Source organism: Gavialis gangeticus, unplaced genomic scaffold, assembly GCF_001723915.1.
Source record: "Gavialis gangeticus isolate Ggan-Ray unplaced genomic scaffold, GavGan_comp1, whole genome shotgun sequence".
Lineage (NCBI taxonomy): Eukaryota > Metazoa > Chordata > Crocodylia > Gavialidae > Gavialis > Gavialis gangeticus.
Window position 1 is genome coordinate 17,053,607 of NW_017729014.1, and position 16,864 is coordinate 17,070,470.

At 46.8% G+C, this 16,864-nt stretch overlaps 2 long non-coding RNA genes across 8 annotated transcripts in view; one reads left to right on the forward strand and one right to left on the reverse strand.

Moving 5' to 3' along the window:
- Positions 1–437: 437 nt before the first annotated feature.
- Positions 438–16,864, forward strand: part of LOC109293770 — a 50,525-nt gene continuing 34,098 nt past the window's right edge. The window contains exons 1-6 of one of the 7 annotated variants that reach the window (XR_002096390.1): positions 438–964; positions 1,407–1,486; positions 2,499–2,913; positions 6,157–6,415; positions 8,078–8,172; positions 9,913–10,716. This is a non-coding gene — a long non-coding RNA (uncharacterized LOC109293770). Of the gene's footprint in view, positions 965–1,406; positions 1,487–2,498; positions 2,914–6,156; positions 6,416–8,077; positions 8,173–8,277; positions 8,686–9,912; positions 10,717–16,864 lie in introns of those variants that run through there. The other 6 variants (XR_002096387.1, XR_002096388.1, XR_002096392.1 and 3 more) reach the window with 6 other exon arrangements.
- On the reverse strand, positions 13,615–16,032 carry LOC109293772. The gene is made up of 2 exons (XR_002096394.1): positions 14,893–16,032; positions 13,615–14,173 (listed from the first exon to the last, which is right to left on the reverse strand). It is a non-coding gene; the product is annotated as an uncharacterized LOC109293772 (long non-coding RNA).

Here is a 16,864-nt window from a genome sequence, read left to right on the forward strand (position 1 = left end):
ACTGGTTGCATTTAAGCTCACAACTAGGACGGCCGTGCTGGGGAAGCTTGGCTTGTAATGCACCTCGCTCTCGCACCTCTTGGAACGGGTGTGCTTCTTAACAGCAACAACAGGCCTAATTGGTGACCAAGTTAGTGGAGCATCCTGCTTGTATCCTGGGGTGGGGATAGAGGAGCACGCAGGCTCACGCTAAGTCCAGCAGAGCCTTTTCCCGTGCCGCAGCTTGGCAGACAACAAGCAAGGAGGCTCCCAGTGTTAGGGAGACGCGCAAGAGGGACTCGATGTTAGTTTTGGGGTGGACGAGGGCAGGGAAGATATTTTTGGAAGCCTGGATCGTGCCCAGAAGAGAGCCGTTTCCCTTGGCCTGTGAAAGTTGCTCAGACTGAAAGCAACAACAGGCGAAAGAAGCCAGCTTTCCATTCCCCTGTTCCATTACTCTTTTTGATTGGCACTTTAATGAGGGCGCTAGGGGTCGACCCCCTGCCAGGGGGCTGGTTCATGCCCCGTTTATCTCACAGTCCATGTAAGACTAAAATAACACGCCAGGCTGAGTTTCACTGGCTTGTGATCCAACAGCCCACCATGATGGATTGAGTGACTGCAGCAAGTTGGCAGCTAAAGTGTGTTGTAACAGTATCTTTCTGTCAGCACAACACAATGGATTTGCTGATCCCTGGGTTTTCGCAGTGTTCGCTGTTGCCATCGGCTCAGAAGTTTCGAAAGTTCATTTTCCAGGGGGCTGCAAAGCGATCATAAATAATGTACCAAAGGTTACTTTAGGTTCTTCTTCTCCTCGACTGTCCTGCAGCTGACAAAGTAGGTGTGGTGGTGCCAGCTATGTTCCACGCACAAAAGGAGCCGTAAATGCCTCGCACTCGCCTTTTCTGGAGCTGCCTAAAGTTCAAGGAATAAAGTGGGGACAGCTATGCCAGTGGCTTTTCATGCTCTTCCAGGCAAGCATATGGTAAGCAAGTCTCTTGGCCAGAACAAATATAATCCAATGCAAGAGTAAACCTGTCTGTATATCAGCACACTGAGATTATACAGAATAGCTGCATGGTTATCTCGGGATACAGTTTATCGAGTGAGAAAGTATAGCTAGCAAGCCCCGTCCCATCAAACTGCCCCATGTATCTATCCGCATGGTTTTCAGTCATCGCCATAAAATAAATATACTCTGTGTTGTGTTTCCCCAGGGGATCTCCAAGGCTCACAAGTGCTTTGAGCTGTTTCTGTTCCTTCCCTCTTTTCTGCCAGCGAGTTTTTAGCGTCCCCATTTTACTGGTGAGACAAACATGCAACGTGAAGGTAGGTGTTTCTTAACAGTAGCTTGTCAGATTTGTTTCTAGAGAAGCCTCTGCTTGGAGAATTATTTATAAAGACCAATAAATGCAACTTATCTTCAGCTCTCCACAAAGATGGGAACATGCTATGAGGAACAGTCCTGTTGAGGCAGATGGTTTTGGGGTACAAGGCAAAGACAAAGGTAAGAGTTGCTATACTGGGTAAAGCGAAATGGGCCATGTTGCCCAGTATCCTGTCTCTGATGGTGCAGGAGTGGATGCTTGAGAGGGAGAGCATTGCACTGGGTGTATCTGGAGTGATCTATCCTCTGTGCATTACCCTCCCTAGCATCCACCATCATTGGTGCAGAGAGGCCAGGGGATCCACCCCTGACTCTTCTGTTTAATAGCTACTAATAGATCTACGAGGACACTCTCATGTCTGCACTCACATGGTCTCCTGTAGGCATCCCCTATATTCACAACCATGGTATTGCTTTGTCCCTTTGACAGCAGCTGCCAAATGCCACTTGACAACCAACCCCCTTCCCAGGCAAGGCTAAGGGCGGGCGGTCAAATAATGGACTCCCCTATAGACAGCCTCTTGCTTTCTCTCTTCCCCCACCTCTCTCATGGCTTTCATGCCACTCTTATCACTACAGTAGCTGGTACTGGGCATCTCAAGGTACATTATAAACAGAAACCTGTGGCCTGTCCACAAGGTGCCCTGTCCCTGTTTTACGGGGGAATAGACGGTCATAGACCCAGGAGGTGCTGAACAAACACCCACAACCTGTATTGCCTTAGGTGAAAGTTGTGGGGTTTAGCACCTGAGGATCGGGCCCTAAGTGATTTATCTTAAGCAAGTAAACACGGTTGGAAGAGAACATGATACACACTTTATAAATCCCAAAGCTACCTCTTTATCACATGTGGTACATCACAAAGTACTAATAAATGAAGGTGTCTTCCAGTAAGCTCCCTAAACACTGCCGCATCGCTACTGCTGTGGCTGCGAGGTCTGTATACTGGAGAATAACACTTGTTGGAAACATGAAACGGCCAAAATTCAGCTCTGGTCTGTAGGCAGAGGTAATCTTGCTAAGATTAGAACTAAGCTATGGGTATGTGTTTTAACTGGGAGAAATTGAGCTTGATGGCTAATGTCATGTAATGTTCTCCCAACATCTGTCAGCAATTATTTGTATTTACCAGCTCTGCAAATGCAAGAGGGTCAGTGAAGACAAAGTCTCTGAATTTGCTGGATTCCCAGCAGAGCCTGGTGTCTTCCCTGAAGGAATCCCTGATAGTGCCTGTTTAAATGCTGGCTCCCAGTCCATTGGCCTCTCCAGGGCACAATTTCTTCCAGATACAGCTGGGATGCAAATAGAAGTGACAGAATCTACTCCTCTGCCCTGGAGAGACAGGCTACCTCCTTTGACATGTGTTGCATTGCAGTTAGCACCGCTCAAGACCTGGGCCTGTATCCCTGTCTTTCAGACTGCAAATCCAGCCCCTCCCAGCTCCGACTCCCTCTCCCCATGGCCACGTCTTGAGCTGGGGCAGTAGGAGTGAGGTCTGAGCTCGACTGGAGTTGCACTCCACCTGTGCCGGGCCGGGTGAGGAACAGGTTAGCTGGGTGAAAAGTTCACTGTGAGCCGAGCTGTCTGTTTCCCTTGCTTAATTTATCCGATATTTGGCTAACCTTGCTCTGAACCCAGCCCCCGAGACCCCCTTCCTCTCACCCCTCCCCAGCGGGTTCATGTCAGCCAAAGACACCCCCCTCCCCTTTTCTCTGACCCCGCTGAAGGGAGCGGGGGCTGGGACAGAGGGCCAGGCACTGGAGTGAGAGCGCGTTGCACAGGAGAGATCATCATTATTTATGCTCTAAACTACAACAGCCCCATCCTCGGGAACAAAAATAAAAGCTTCACAGTCAGCAACATTTGACTTGCTGTGTCCAAAAATATCAGCCTTCCCAAGGCCAGCAGCACCACCCCACGTCCTGCCTCCTCTTGGGTCTATCGCTCTTCCAAGAATGTGTCACTGCTTAAGGATCTTGGAGCCCGAAGGATCTTGGACCCGTAGGCGAAGGATTTCTATTTTGTAGACCTTTGCAGCAGATTTTCTCAGGAAGTTGTAAGGCGCTCTCACATGTTCCCTACAGGCGTCCCCCCTATTCACAACCATGGTATTGCTTTGTCCCTTTCTCTTTGGTAAAAGAGGTCCCCAGAAGCAGGAAAAGAGAGGTGCTGGAGGATGGAGCAGGGCTGGGAAACCATTTTCTGCTCACTGCATGTTGGGTTGGGTTGGGTTGGGTTGGGTTGGGTTGGAGGAGAAGAACCCTATGAGGATCATCCTGGTCTTCCCTCAGCCCCCATCTGATGTGTAGAGGGGAGTCTGTATACAAGGTGGTGGCCACAAAGGAGCTCTGCTGTTTGCTGCTATTGTGGGGAGTGGGGGAAGCCTGCCCCAGATGTGGCACCTGCAGCCCAAGCTACTCAACGTGTGTGACAGGGACAAGGATTCGGTCATCCCTGTGGGCTGAGGAGTTCCTCTTCAAAGGGGAGTATCTCGCCCTCCTGAAAATTGCTAGTGACATCCCAGTGTCATGTCTTCCCCTATGCATTCTCCAAGCACAACTTCCCCTTTCTGGGAAAGCACAAGCAGTGTTTGCCCCCCAGTCATGGAAGTCCAGGCAGAGCAGCGTAAGAAACATTGTTCAGTGGCCAGGGGATGGCTCTAGCGGTGTCTGCCAAAGTCCCATTATAATCCTGCCGAGTGCCTATTGTTAAACTGTTGAGCTCGTGACTTCGATATGAACCTCCAAAAGTGACAGCGCTATTCTTCCCAAACCCCAATAGTCAAGTAGTTCCTGGAAATATGTATGATTGACACGATCCTAAGGAAGCATCCCGTTTAGTAAGGTTTTATGGCTCAACACAGTGAAGAGCTTCATGTTCCACATTATCTGGACAAAGGGTCGTCTTCACATCTTCTGACTCGTGCAAAACAACAGGACAGACAGGTTACAATTTTGCTTCTTAGAATTATGCATATTCCTTTATAATATCATTGCAGAATTACTTATAGACGGGGCCCTACCCCAAAGATTTTCTTTCTTCTTTAAAAAAAAAAAAAAGAGAGAGAGAGAAAATAGGCACAGGCCTGCCAGCTTTACAATATGTGGAAATTCCTTGTGGCCTAAGAATAATATTTAACTGGCTTCTCAGGATCACCACATGACCTTGCCTTGACACGGGGCTTAACATGTCTGGAAGCACAGACAGGAGTAGCTCTGATGTGGTCACTCTTTTTGGTGACAGCATCCCCTTCAGTCTTAACCACTCTTGCACACAAGCAGCAACAGGCCAGCTTGTGAAAACAGCTTGGGTGCTATTAATGGAGTCCTGGGCATATATCAAAGAACAAGACCCAGCACCTCTCACTTAACCCCTGCGGGTTTTCAGGGCAGGAGGATTGCTAAGAAGAGCTGAGCAAGTTTTCACCAGAAGGTCAATATTCAAAAGGCAAGAGCAGCAGAAAGGTCAGAAGGGTCCTGGTAAAACCCATACATGCAGAGAAGGCCATACATATATAGAATTGACAGGTATGCCTCTATATATTAATGTATGCATTTCATGATATATGCCATTTAAAATACATTTTTGCGGTCATAGAATATACATGTAAACGTATATATCAGGTCTGTTATACAAGGGTGTTTTAGAAATTTAAAGGCAAATGGCTGTCCACATTGTCTACAATAAATTGGGAAAATGCATAGTATTCTCAAAAGGTATCCTTACCAGCTAAGAACCGCTGCCCAAAGGGTTTTTCCATCTATCGACGCCTCTGTGAAGTTCTTTTCTACCCAGGAGAACTTTTACAATCTTTTCTCTGTACCTGATGGAAGGGTGTTTGTGCCCAAAAGCTTGCAATTAAAGATTTTTTTTTGCAAAAATCTGTTGGTTTAATAAAAGATATCACCTCTGTCCATGAGCCCTGATTAGTATTCTCAAATACACCCATCATTTATGGCTACATGGAGGAATGATGTGGTCCATTTTGCGGACAAAATGGTTTTATTTTGAAATTGCTGTTAATTTCAGAAACACCCTCTAGTATCATCCAAAACATTATTTTTAACAAGCATTGTTTCCACATTGAATGGGGGCAGTTTCTGATCAATCCATTTGATTATGATAATCCTGCGATTCCTGGAGAAGGTGCTGCACAAGGAGGTAAGCACACGCTCAGGCTTGTCCCTGCCTCGCTGATCCCCCCACCCTCACTGTCTGTCCCTTCTGCGAGTAAGCAAGCACTATAATATATCGATTTATTTTTGAAGTTGCCATTCAATGCATGAAAGGGATGGAGGGGTGCCTCAAGTGCAGTGAGCAGTGCCTCCAGTCTAAAAATATTGGGACTATTCACTGTGATAATCATTAATATGGTAATAACCAGATATAGGCAGACTGTGTTTCGGGTAAATGCGATATCTTTTATTAGACCAACTGAACAGTTGGAGAAATTGTTCTTTGCAATTTTGTGGGCGCAAACACGTTTATTCAGGCATAGGGAGAGTCTGCTGTTGGTTTGTGTTCTCCTACATGGAATAACACAGCTACAACCAACACCCCCAATAACCAGATATAACATTTCCATTTGTGTCACTCTTTATCAAAGATTGCAACGCACATTGCTTAACCCTGGCAATGTGTCTTTGAAATATGCCTGGTTAGATCCACCTTTCAGAACAGCAAACCAGGATAAAGTGAAGATTAAGTAAGCAAAGGCAAGGCTGGGCTTGCTTGCTTCCCTCCTCAGACCCGATATCTTGCATTTGAAAGCTTGACTAACTTTATTCCAGCCATGCAGGTGGTCTGATTAAAAAAAAAAAAAAAAATCACTCCAAAAAACCTTACCTCTTCTTGCATAATTCATGGGCCATCGCAGCTACACCATCACTTTAAGACTACCAAGGATGACAAATACAAATACCCGGGAATCCTGACTCCTAGTTGGGTACTTCAAGTACAACAAAGCAAAATTCCTGCCAGAGCAAGAAAGGTGGAAGATACCCATGAAGAGTTCATTTGAATAGAAATATACCTTAAATGCTTCACAAGGTAAGGTTAAAAAAATTGTCTCATCAAAGAACTTTGCCTGGGATTTCAACCTGGCTAGTCCTTCTGAACACATGGCCAAGCCAGCAGCACAGGAAAGCATTTATAGAGATCTGGCTGCCCAAAAAGACTCCCCTGCCTTACTCATTCTTGCCCAACAGCCTTTTATTCACTTTTACAGAGCTAGAGAAGGCAAAAGACAAAAAAAAAAGGTCACAGATGGGTCAGATTCCTACATACCCACATTAGGGGATTACATTTACGGTGTTGCAAGAATAGGATGGTGATCTCAAACTCTAGGCCATTCGAATGAGTTTGCTAATTGGAACAGTTCCCAAAGGACTAACAGTCATCTAACTGAGGCCTGTGGGCCAAAAATCCCAGCGTGGCTTCCATCTGTCTGATCACAGCTAAGAATATAAGCTCGCCATATCCGAATCAGACTTCTGGAAAGGGAACAAGGGGACCGCAGCCAAGTGGAGTTTTTGGATACTAGGTCATCAAAGGTAACTTCCCACAGAGTTGGAAGGCAGACCTCAATGGGCATAAATACCCCATTTTTGGATCTTGCAAGCATACTTTTTCACAGAAATGACTTGGAAATATATGGCGAATTACTGCTAGTGCTAATCGCTTTCCTCATTTTAACAAAGATCATAATTCAGGGAACAGGCAGTGGCAGGGACTCGATGTTTTTACTGATTGTTTCATTTTGTTCTGAAAATAGCACAGACTATGATCTACAGACATTGGTTAATAACATAGTAGAGCCAGGGATACTTACTGGAAAAAGCCTTTGCGGGGAAAAAAACCCAACTATTTGGAATTATTCATCTGATAACTCCCATTTTATTTTCCCATTTATTCTTGGCGCCGTTGCCCCGCTGGAACATAGGACTGGACAGGATGAATCTAGTCCCCTGTTACTGTAAGCATCCTGTCATAATCCCTGATTTGTGTTCCTGCTTAAACCTCAGTGGATATTTTTGCCCCCATGTCGAGGAAGCCACTCCAGAGCCGCCATCCTGTGGCAGTTAGAAATGTTCTAACTTCCAACATAAATGTATTCACGGCCAGTGTGTTTCCATTAGTTCATGTATAAAGCATATCCGTTTAAATGGCTTCTTCTTTCCTCTTTTGGTAATTACAGGGAACAATCATCTGTCCTCACAGCTTTCATTTTTGCTGGTCTAAAGAAACCGCAGTCTTTTAGTGTCTTCTCCTAAGGCCTAGCAGCACTTCTCGGCATGGGTTTCAGCTTGAGTTAATTTACCTGAATGTGGATGATCAAACTGTATATGATATTCTAGATGAATGTTCACCCATGTCTTGCGCAAGGGTGCTAATATTTCCCTATCACCTGCCGTAGCATGTCAGAAGATTGCATTTGCCCTTTATGTAGCACCGTCACATTGGTGGTGACTTCATTCTTGCAATCGCTTAAAACACAAAGGTCTTTCTCCTCCTGTTGTTTCCAACTGGTGAGCTCCCGTCTTACATTCACATGCACAGCAGACATCCCTGTTGTCTGTAGTAGTATATGGGGCGGGGCACCGGTCCGGGGGCGGGGCTTGTCAGTTTGACAGATATACACCCACATGCTACTGTCAGTTCCTAATTCCACAATCCTGTACAGTTTTCAATAAAGTTTCATCTCGTTTTTAGTACTCCAGGCCTCAGGTTCATCCAGTTCCTTTTGCATGATGATCCAGTCCCTCTTCATATTGGAAATGGCTTCCATCTCTGGGTCATCACCAAATGTAAGTAATGTACTCCTGGTGTTTGTGATGAGGTCAGTATTGAAAGTAGAGAACAAAATCAGTCCCCAAACCAGCTGTTTGAGGAACTCCACTAGGAATCTGCAGTCCTGAGCCGCTGTTGTTGCAGATGAAAGAATGCAGGAGCCTGCTGCACCTGCCGAGTTTGTGGGTGCAAAATTAGAGGTGCCCTTTGGTGTGCAGCGTGGGTGACAGCTCCACAGCTTTCTCTTGCTTTGCCCCCAACCCTGGATGAACCTCATTGCAGGGGCTGTGTGGGAGTACAGCTCTACAGGTGCTGGGGTGGCTTTTCTCCCCCAGACCCTTCCCTCAAACCTGGGGAGCAAATTAATGCTGAGCCTGTGCTATAGGTTCAGAACGTGCCATTAAGAGAGGAACGGGGGCAGCAGTGGATGCATCAGGAGCTGAGCTGGAGAGAGGACTGTGTGGCAGCGCAGAGCTGAGGAGCTCCTGTGCAGATGGTCTTTGAACCCCAATTACCTTCAGCACCCACACGTCTAAGGGGCTGAATTCCTGGTGCCCTCCACCAGCCTCACCCTCTGAGAGCAACGCAACAGGTCAGCTCAACTCATTACAACTCATACCAAAGCTCTGTTCACTTGGGTGCCCAGATGTTGAACATTATTGGTTATCATTTAAGATGCCTACACAGAAATAAGCCATGGGGGGGGTGGTTATAATACGTGAGCCCAAGAGAAGAGCCTTTACAGCATCCGAATGGGGTTAATGTTCTTAACACCTCCAAAATATTTACTCACAGCAGTCTCTGTTCAACTCAGAAATATTTTATTGGCAGAAGGCGTGGTGCCAGAGTGCATTTGCCAGCGATCTCAGGCATCTGCTAGAGACGGAGCGAATATATCAGGCATCGGCTTAGTATAGCGTTGCAAAGTGCAGCTCAGTTTTTATCCCCTGGTAAGGGAATGTCCAGATTCCTTGGCCAAGACTAACTGTCCCACAGGCAAGTTAGCTACCTACTGAGCAACCAAAATATTAAAAATTGCTAACATGTGGAATCTATTAAGACAGCAAGAAGGAATTCACATCCATTGTTTCACTTGAAATATAAAGGTTATAAAACTTGATGGCCACATGACAAGGGAACTATATGAAACACTCAGAGATTTACAGAGTAACTGCAATGCTCTTTAGGCATGTGGCCTGAAAATTGCTTTACAATAGGCAACCCAGCCTGTGGTTTGAGAACTGAGATTTTCTGGCTGTTTCATTTTTTCTTTCTTTCTTTCTTTCCTTTTTTTTTTTTTTTTTTTTTTTTCCTTTTTTTTTTTTTTTTTTGTTGCCCTTCCAGACTGGTATTCAGTTACTGCAGCAGCTCCAAAGTAAAACAGAAACACAGCTTGTATCTTCTTTCAAGTATTTATTTCTTTTGTGCTGTTAACATCTAGTAATGAAAGGAATTGTAAGGATTTGATGGGGGAGGGAATGAAAAGAAAAGAAAAGGAAAAATACCAACACGATGGCTTCATTTTTCACAGCGAGCGCAGCACAAATGAACAGCAAACACATACTGGGGAAAAATGCAAACAAAAGCTAACGTTTGTTAAAAGTTCAAGTGAGAGGCATCGTAAGGGCCCAAAGCAAACATTTCCCTCGTGAAATACTCAAAGGTTTTGCATTTTTGGGTCAGCTTTGCACAGCAGATGCCTCCTACACTTCCTACCCTTACCCTGCTCCTTTCCTCTGTATGGCAGCGGGTTGCAGGGAGAAGAGGGCCAGGATTTCAAAAGGATTCGCTCTTTGTTGGCTTCACTAAATAAAAACCTGGCCTGGAGATACTTTGGTGATGGCACTCAGGAGGCTGAAGTACTGAGGGCAGGTCTGCAAGTCAGAAGTCCTACCTTCTTCCCCTGCCTTTTCACTGACGTTTTTTGTGGCACCGGGCACGCCTTGAAAGTGCCTCTGCTGCCCCGTCTCTAAAACAGAGGTGATGATAACCCCCCGTTCCCTTTGCAGAGCACGTCCAGATCTAAGGATGGAAAGTACGAACGACATGGCCTGCTTTGCATGTATAGAAAGAAGGACTTTCGTGTGATGCAGCAGAGCTTGTACAAGCTGAATCCCATTCAGCAACAGGCACTGACAAGTCTTGATGCTAATACTCAAACTTCTCAGTGCCTTACGTATCAGCGGCTCAGTGTTTACCCCTTTGGCATATATTTTCCTCGTTCACTATATGTTATTTCCAGTTGCTCTTAATATACAAAAACACATGAGACCACTGAACTTCCTTCGCTATTTTGTCATCTGAAATCCGCTGGGGGTGAATGTCCTGCAAAATGGGCCCCAAATATTCATAAACTAACTTCTGTTTATGGAAATATGCCATGCTGTGATGCACAGAAGGTTATTTTAAAAATCATTCCCGTTTGCAGGGTCAGAAATTGGGAGCGTTGGCTTTTAGTTGACCTGAGATGAAGTGTTGGGTGAATACTGGGAGCAAAGCAAAACAGAACAAAACCACAACTGGGACCAATAAAAAACAATTTCTCTTTGATTCCTTCCATGGACATTTCTAGAAGCACGTTTTTGATCACAAGATTGGACTATGTCATGAGAACTCATTCAGATATGCATTTACATGAGTACTGGTGCCAGAAGCCCTTTGTAGTCATCATTAGATGTAGTGGAGCCCCTTAAAAGCTTTTTGTGGGTTTGGAAGTCATCCAACCAGGGGACAGAAGCATAACCATGTGACAAAGCCATCCAATCCCACCAGTCACGGTGAATAGTTTGCAAGCAACTCATTGCCTTTAAGTACCTAAAGTGTTTGCATTTTTAAAAAACCCTGAAGTGTCTTGAATAATATCCTGAAGACTAACTCATGGAGAGAGGCTAATTTTGTAGCATTAATTGTTCACGTCAAGCAGTGGTGAGCTTCCCCGGGGCAGGCTTCACCCGCTCAATCAGACCCAGCATGAGCTTTACCTTCTGCTAGGAAAGGGGCCTATTTCTTGACACATATGTCCACCCACTTTCGGGCATCATCAGTTTGGTAAGCTTCCCGAAGGGTTTCAGATTTGACCCCAGCCTCTGTGCTAAACTGTAGGAACAGTGAATTTATTTTCATGCCCTAAGTACCTTAGGAATATGTTATCCAAGTGGGTCTCTCATTAGTGACTGCAAACTGTGGCAGCCCTAAATATTCTGCAAGTGATGTCCTTGTACATCTCCAACGTTCGGATAGAGAGGGCCTGTGTATTTTGCTGGTTATGCTTTCACCTGATTTGCAAGGGCACTGCATTCCCAGTTCAGACCCGAGGGAGTGGGAACACTTTATTCCCATGAAAACTTCAGCAGCATTAGCACGTTTCCTCTGCACGCCCAACCCAACTTGGCAACCTTCCCTTTGCTCCATTGCTACCACGGGACTTTCAACCGCTTTTAAATTCTCAACAAATTGAACTCTGACAGATAGTCGAGGTGCAGATCCCAGCCCCATGGATGTCAGGACATGTCCGCCCTGCGGCGGCAGCATGAATGCCACTCCACCCACCTGCTTCTGCTCACACTTGCCCTGCCTGCTTGCTCCTGCAGGTACGTTCCCAACCCAGGAGCAGGCCAGCAAAGGGAGAATATCTCTGCAGCCACATCTGCGACCTTGGTCTCCAACGTGCTTGAGCGCAGTCTCTGGTGATGACCGTGGAGTGGCCGTACTGGCACACTTTGGGATTCGGACCATACCTGCACAAGCAAGAAAGCAGGGCGTGCTGCCCCCATGGTGTAGACGTGCCCGTAGAAGGTCCCCAACCAGTAGGAGGCAGTAGCAGTCCTGGTTCTTCAAGGTTTCGTGACTGGTTTGCTATGCTCCATGACTGAATCTAATCTCACAAATATTTAGGGCAGCCTCAATGTTAACATACAGCGAGGTGTGTTCACAGGCATGCACAGGTGAGAGACTGCCTCTGGGGAAGGAGAGGTGATGGATAATCTGCTTACACTGTGCTGTGGTGCAGGGATACTCAAATTACAGCTCGTCCCCAGAGGGAAAAATGAAAGGAAACATTGTGAAAGCAAAGGATGGGGAAAACCCAGGGGTTCATAAACCTCTACGGTTCTGCTGGCACACCGGAAGGAGGGAGGCTCAGCTAGCATAACCTCAGCGTGTCCAAGGGGCAGCTTTTGGGGCAGTTCACTTGCCTGTTGAGCAAATCACTTTGGGAGAAATGCAAAGAAATTATTATAGGGTTTGCCCTGCACAGTGTTAGGCTGGTGTCTAAGTCGAGTTATCGCTTTGTGTCCCCATATAATGGGTATGGAGATGGGGAGGGAGACTCTGAGCACCTCAACCATGCTCATAGAGATTGGGAAAGCTAGGAGCAAGGCCGTCCAATGCTTTAGCCATTCTTATTCCAGACAGATTGTTCTGAATGATGGTGTATTTCAAGGGTTTTACCAACAGAAAAATGTACACGAGTAATAGTGCCCACCAATCCATGTCTATGGAGCAGGGAGCCACTACCGTGGGAAGCAGTATCATCATGTAAATGTGAATACCAAAATTGAGCTCCATTATATAACCTCCATCTTTTCTTGGACACTGGCGTGCGGGGAAGAATTCTGCTAAGAATGGCATTATCCAAAAAATCTGACAGCCAGTACTTAGTATTTAATGAATTTATATACTGATGACCACACAGCCACCTAGCAGATCTCATTACACAAGCTAAGCCATAGCTTCTCTGCTCAGAGATTGCCAGGGCTTCTGTAGACTGAGCTTTTTTAAGTTTGAAAGAAAGGAAATTGCTTCCTGAAAGTTTGACTGCTATGAGATGTGTGTGGACTGCCTGTCTTAATCCAAAGTAAAATGCTGGGTCTTATCTGAGAACTTTCCCAAATTCATAAATCGGTTTGCTTAAAGATCACGTCTATCAGGAAATGCACTTCAGTGCCACATGGGCTTTACTGAGATAGTGCTGTAAGGAGCAGAATCATATTGGCTGGGTTCGTGTACACGTTTATTAATGCACCACAATTATGGTGCATTAAGTTTAGTACCTGTAACCACAAGTACAACTTAATGCACTGTAATTAGGACTATAGTGCATTAGTGCTGGTGCATGCTTTTTAAGTGATGCCAATGCACGGTAAAATATGAATTCTGCTCTAACTGTGCTGTTAGTGTCTCGTGTAGACCCACCCAGTGTGCTCTATAACCTAGTGAGACTGAAAGCAAAGCAACTGCTCTGCAGAACTATTTAATATTGAAATTTGTACAAACCTTCCTTATCTTAACTATGCTTTGGCTTCATAGTACAGGACTTGAGCGTGTGCTCAGACACTCATATACCCATAGTAGGTTGCTCCTGCTAGAGTAGGCTGTATTTCACTGGTTTAATATGGTTGTTTAACCATGGAATTTGCTTCAAGTGATAGACTTAATGCACTTGTTACAGTTTTTTTTCCTGGCTCAGTGAAAATGATAGATTCAGAATAGATATTTTGATAAAACAACTATCCGATGCTGCATGGAAAATAGGTTCTTGCAATGGCAGGCTTCTGCGTAAGGTCAACATGTGAGAATTTCAGCATATCTGTGTTAGGTTAGCTGGGTGTGGGAACCATAGACTCAGCAGTTGGAAAACACAAGCATATTATTGCTGCTCTCTCTTTCCTGTCTTTTATCGGCAGTGGAAAAGGAATAAAGATAAGTTGCGCAGCTCGGTGAGAATAATCCATCACTTCACGTCTCTAGATGGAGAGCCGGAGGGTATCTTATTGCAGCAAATGGGTCAGTCACCAGCCTGATTTACAAACTTCCTTCCCTTTTTGTGACAAAGTTGTCAAGCAGTATTTGCAGAGCACTTCTGCTATGGCCTTGAACGGGTGACCTCAAGGCGGTCAACCATGCGCCTTAGTGCCTCCACCACTCCAGCTCCTGTACTTCATCGCGAGCAAAGATGCTTCCGAGTGCAGGCTTCACTCTGCTTGATCCAGCTTCTGCTATGTGGGCCCTGAGGTTCACCTTCTCCTGGATGCAGAGTGAGGGACACAGGTGAGTGACCCAGAGGCTAAGCAAGTTAACCTGCCCTGCGAGCAGTTACATAACTAAGGGTGGGCACGAGGGGCACGTGTCCTGAGCACCACCTTAAGAGGGGCACTGGAATACCCCCCTCCCCACCATCAGACCCCATGCCCTGGCTGCATTCCTATGCCAGGAACGCCAAAGCAGTGCCCAGCTGCTGCTGCTTTAAGAACAACAGCCAGGGTGGGCAGAGCGTGTGGTGGTAGCCACAGAAGCAGCAGGAGTCAGGGACTGTTTAAGAGTTCCCAGCATAGGTAAGACTATTAGTGCCCCCACCATGCACCTCTCCTGCAGAGTTTTGCCCCCAGGTGCCACCGCTCCTTGTTGCATGATTGCCTCTGAGCACTTGTAACGAGGGGCCCGGTGTGATTGGCTCATGCAGCGCTATAGGCAGAATATAAAGCCTATAACCAGCTGCCTGCGCCTGCTTAATGCAACTTAACCCCAGCCTAGTAAGGCTCTTGCTCCTTTGTTGTGCCAGGGCTTACATAAGGTTTGTGAGGGCAGCTATTGACCTTGTCTCAGCACCATGGCTTTGTTCCAGCTACCACTTTTCAAGTGCTAATCTCTCTTGTTGTACTTCAGGGACAGCTTCAGCTTGCTATGTGATCTGTATTCTTTTCTATAGTATCTGGCAAGAACCAAGACTGTAAATCTACCTTTCGAGTGACTTTGTGAATAGCTTCAGCTTTCCAGAAGGTTTCCCACTGTAGCAATAAGTGCTGGGAACTGATTTGCTTGTGCATCTGATCTCAATAACAAAGACCCTGCAGACCTGTATGAAGCAGATTTGTGTCCCATTATCTGTTTTTCAGGGAGAAACTTGTAGACTATGAGAGATTTTTTTTTTCTTTTCAGTTGAAAAGGACCATGCTTTCAATACAGTCTGGTGTCATTAGCATGGCTTGCAAAAAGCACATGGAAGGTGTCAAATGATCACGTCTCACTTTTGCTTTCATTAGTGGTTGCTGCTGTTCCTAGGCCAAGGTAGGCAGAGAAATCCCATGCCGTTCACCTTTGGTAGCGACGCCAGCTGGAATTTGCCCTGGTGCATGCTGAGGAGCCATGTAGCTTTGTAAAATGGGGAGAAGGAAGGAGACGGCTGGAAAAAAACCCCTCAAGGGTAGGTCTGTTTGTTGTTCTACATCTCTCTCCACTCATGGCCAGCTGCTGCAGACAGGATCCGGCAACCTCTGGCAGCAGCAGCTGGGAACACCGAATCATTGGGTTGTGGTGACCCAGCTGCAGACAGCCTGATATTTTGGGCACAGTGACTCATAGCAGTAGCCAAGAGTGACAGCCTAGTCTTCACTTGTAGGAAATCTGCATTCCTCTGTTATTATATACTCCCCGGGACCGTGAGGAGGCAGCTAGAGCTAGTGGAGGACCATAGCTCACCTTCTGATCTAAGCCTTGTCTGACAGGGCTCTGCCTGTCTATCCTGTTTTTCCTTTGGGGTGTGCGTGCGTTTTCCCACGTAGACCTTTGTTATTTGAGCCCCTACCTGCAATTCAGGGAGCTGCCCTGCTCCTTGAAGGAGTTTTTTTTCCTTCCGAATATGTGCACAGCGCACCTGTGAGGATCAGCCTGGCTCTTTTCTCTATTTTTCTGTTGCATTGCCCTCGCAGAAGGGAGCCAGAGTTACTTTTGGGTTTTTTTGGCTTGCGTCTCCTTGTCCCTATGATGCTGTTTTAGCAGGGCCAGAAACATTAGGCATGGACACTGCTCCAGAAATATTTCCAAGTGGTTTGCAATCCCCTTCCGCCCAGAAAGTTGGGTTTATTATCTAATCAGCTCAATGGGAAAGGCGCTTAATGCCGCAGACGCTCTAGCCCTGTGTAACGCACTCTGAAGGCTGCACACGGGCCAGGGTGGACTATGGAGGACAGCTGATTCCTTGTGGGCCCTACTCCACAGGTGGCAGCAGGGCGAGGAAGCTGGTGGGGGGCCAGCGGCAGCTCCATTTTCTGCGGTGCTGCTGGCAGCATCCAACTATGTCCTGTTGCCTCCATCTGCAGCTTGAGAGGAGGCAGCTGAGCACTCAGTCAGGACTCCAGCTACTACTAATTTGGGCTCTTGAAGGAGTCAGGCCAGTATTTGGGCTTCAGGGAAGAGGTCTCATCTGGTGCACCGCCCCCACGGGGGATGAGGTCTCGCCTGGCGCGCCGCCCCCACGGGGGACGAGGTCTCGCCTGGCGCGCTGTCCTCACTCCCCTCGTGGAAATGAAGGGAGCTGCCGTTCCAGTCCTGCCCTGCTCCTTTCCTGTCTGAAGGGAAGGGTGCTAGGTGATTCCCCCTGAAGCAGGGGGTGCAGGGGAGTGGCGGTGCTCTTCCCGTGGAGCAGACCGAGCTCTCCAGCAACCTTGTTCAGAGTTGACGGGAAATCTCCCCAGAAAGCCGTTGCAACCCTGGGATAGACGGACCTGGCACAGAGCTGACTCGTTAGTCAGAAATGCTCACGTGAGTTCAGAGCCCCCCCCCCCAGAAAACTCTGCAGCAAGGGGCAGGAAGGTGATTGCTTGCCGTTAGGCCTGATCAAAGTGCTGCCCGGCTGCCCTCGACTGACGGGTTTGCTTTGCGCAGAGCAGGCTGAGTGCCCCGTTTTAACGGAGGCAGGACACGGTTATCAAG